This window comes from Muscardinus avellanarius, assembly GCF_963383645.1.
Source record: "Muscardinus avellanarius genome assembly, chromosome: 4".
In the NCBI taxonomy this organism is placed as follows: Eukaryota; Metazoa; Chordata; class Mammalia; order Rodentia; family Gliridae; genus Muscardinus; species Muscardinus avellanarius.
The window spans coordinates 13969754-13973079 of NC_137789.1; the positions used below are offsets into that span (position 1 = coordinate 13969754).

At 46.6% G+C, this 3326-nt stretch overlaps 1 pseudogene across 1 annotated transcript; it reads right to left on the reverse strand.

The window, feature by feature from the left end:
* Positions 1-665: 665 nt before the first annotated feature.
* LOC308261610 (rhophilin-2-like) lies at positions 666-2973 on the reverse strand (annotated as a pseudogene). Its single transcript has one exon. The product of its transcript is annotated as a rhophilin-2-like (transcript).
* Positions 2974-3326: the final 353 nt, after the last annotated feature.

Below are 3326 nucleotides of genomic sequence, written 5' to 3' on the forward strand. Positions count from 1 at the left end.
TAGATAGCATATCCATCTAACACTGTGTTAGCAGCTTGTAACTGGTATCATACTAGAGAAAAAACTGCTTGTAAATTTTTATTTTTATGGGGAGCTGGGGATAAACCCAGGGCTCTTGACCAGGTTAAATCACTAACACCATCCCCCCAAAAAAGTCAACACAAATTTGGCACTAGACTTTGTCTAGAAATAGCATTCATATTATATGAAATAGAGAAATTTTAAGTTCCAGAGAGGAAGCAGCTCTTTGGAACAGGTTTTAATAACAAATTTTGTTCTGTCATAGTCCTCTGCCCTGCCTTAATTCAAGGGTCATCTGAACTCTAGTCTAAGGAATGATTATTGCCCAAACCTGGACAAAAGAGAACAAGAGGCAACCCCAAGTTAACTCTGATGATGCATATAAGTCCTAACTATAACCATTGAAAGTAGCCATCATTTCAACACTATTCTATGTACAATATTTTATAGAATAAATAACTTATAGCAGTAATAGTGGCACTTTTCAAATAAGTGTGTTCTCCATAAATTTCTAGAGGTTTCAAATGCAAGTTTGCACTGTGAGAAAATGGTATTTGAGAATTTATATATTTTCCACATGGCACAAATTTTAAGGCCTAGTCAGCCCTGGAAATGCTCAGGGCCTATGCATCTGTTTCTTCCCCTTAGTACAAAGAACTGTTGGAGTTCAGCAGGCTAAAAGGAGTAGGGAGCTTCTTTTTAATTTGAGGTCTTGCCACCCCAATTGCCGGCAGGTACAAGGTGCTGGCTGACTTCTGTCTGTTCTTATTGGTGCCCCAACTCAAAAAGGAAAGCTTCTTTGAGATTTTCTTGGTTTTATCATTTTTATCATCATCATCTATGGCTAAGCATATCATGGAGTAAGTCTTCTGCATTCCCACGGAGTATGTGGCACATTTACTATGCATGGATGATGAGGAATCCAGGAGGCTCACGACTTTCATCTCAATCTTGTCTTCGCCAAAACTCTTCAGCAATTTCATAACCTCGCTAACTGTCGACCACTTACAATCGATGCCTTGAACGGACACTATATAATCTCCTTCCTTGTCTCCTGCCAGCGCAGCAGAGCAGAAATGATCCAGGATGTGGACCTGAACTGGAGCGTTTCCTCGCAAGGTGAACCCCAGGTCCCCTTCTTCTGCAGTGAAGTGAATATTTCGGGGAGGTGTCTACCTCTTGTTAGCCAAAAACACAGGCAGAGGGCCCAGCTTCTGGAAGAAGCCCGTTACTGTCACCTTGGAGAACTGGGGTGAAATAATTTCAACCTCTTGCTCAGTTTTAGAAACAACATCGGGAGCGTCCATCAAGTTCAGGAGGTTATCATCCTCTTGGTGCTGAGCGTACTTGACCCTAGAGCGCTGGTGTGCAGCCGACAGCACCTCCTAGAGCACCTGGAGGTTGCACAGCTTCTTGCACAGGCTAGACTCCCTCACTGACTCCTCGTGGTGCCGGGCAGCTCTGCGCAGGTGGCACTTTCCCAACTGCCGGTGCTGCTGGTCATTCTTCAACGTGGCTAAGGGTGTCAGCCCCTCTGGCATGTGGTCATAGAGTTGGGACAGGCACTTCTCCTGGTGGTCCTCATCTGCGCCTGGCTTCAACTGGTGGTCGATGAGGAGGGTGGCGGCAAAGTAGTGGGCCAGAGCCCTGTAGTGGTGGGCCTTCACACAGGCCATGCTGGCCCAGGAGTAGAGGATGTTCTCCTTCACTGGCGCCTGGCTCCTGGCTTCATGCAGCTGCTGGTAGACCTCTCCCACCTTGGCAGCCTCCTGAGCCACCTTCACCAGGATGAAGAACTCATTTCAGATCCCAGGAAGGCTGAGTTTCTCAAACACATTTTCTTGGGCTTGTGCAAGCATCATTTTGACCAGTACGCTGAGCATGGCAGGGCTCATGTCATAACTTGGAATATGAGTGAATGTCTCTTTCAAGTAGTTTAAAACACCTGCAGCTCTCTGGAAGGCATCCGCAGCACTCTCTAGCCCAGCTTGAGTCTGCCGATTGCACGGGGTCTCAATCTGGGTGTAGAGGGCTCCAATGTTAAACAGAATGCTGGCCTTCTCCAGCAGCAAGTTCTGTTGGCTGACTGGAGCGCAGGTGAGCAAGTCGTACCAGGTAAACAAGAGCCCCATCTGGCATGTGGGTGGGAAGAATCTACTCTCCACGAAGTCCAGCTGGGTGAAGTACACCATGAGCAGTTCAACCCCAGCCTCATCCCGGCTGGGCGTCCGACGAGCTTGTCTCAGGTCCATAAGATCTGCAATTTCATCTTCATATAAATAGCTATCTTCACTGTAATGTTCCAGGATAAAATCCTTGAGGACGACTGAGAAGTCAACGTCTTTGGTTTCCTTCAGGCCAAGAGGAATCAGGGGAATCGTGAATGTCTCTTCTGTGCTCTGGTACACTCCCACTGAGATGTTGAGCCCCTCCAGCACCTCCTTGAGCATCTGCAGGTCTGAGTTGACGAAGCTCGGTTCCAGGCGCACCTGCTCCCGCACCTTCTGATTCGTGGCCACTTTGAGAAGGTTTTCTGCTCCTGTCCGCATGCGTACAGCCTTCAGGATCTGCTGATTCAAAGCAGCCCGCTGATTCTGCAGTTTGCTCCTGCCAGTCTGTGCTAGAGGATTACAACCCTTCCGAAAGTAGTCCTCGCCCTCCTTGTCCAGCGGCTGCGGGGCGGCGGGCAGCAGCGCGTGGGTCATACTGGCGGCGCCGGCGTTCCGGGCAGTCTCTGGGTATGATTTTTAAAAGCAGAAAAAACATGTATTGGCAAGAATGTGTGAAAACTAGATTTTTATGCATTGTTGATAAAATTGTAAAATGGTATAGGTACTGTGGAAAGTAGTATGTTTATTCTTTTTTTTAATTTTTTTTTTATTGGTGCATTATATTCATACAACTTATTGGGGTAAAAAAACTTGTGTGTACAAACATGTACTCATCGCTGATTTAACCCCTACCCAAATCCCACCCCATTCCCTCCCTGTCCCTCCCTCCCTTGCTTGGCTTAGTGATTGACTTCGATATGTTTAAGTACATTGTGAGCTTTAGAGATGTTTATTCTTCAAAAGTAAAAGCCGCGCGCGGTGGCACACGCTTGTAATCCCCTCGCTTGGGAGGCAGAGGCAGGAGGATCGCATGGGTTCAAAGTCAGCCACGCTGGTTTAAGAGACCCTGTCTCCAATTTAAAAAGTATAAAAATGGGTCTGGGAATGTAGCCCAGAGGCAGAAGGGTTTCCAGGAACCCTAGTACCACCAAAAATAAATAAATAAATAAATAAATAAATAAATAAATAAATAAA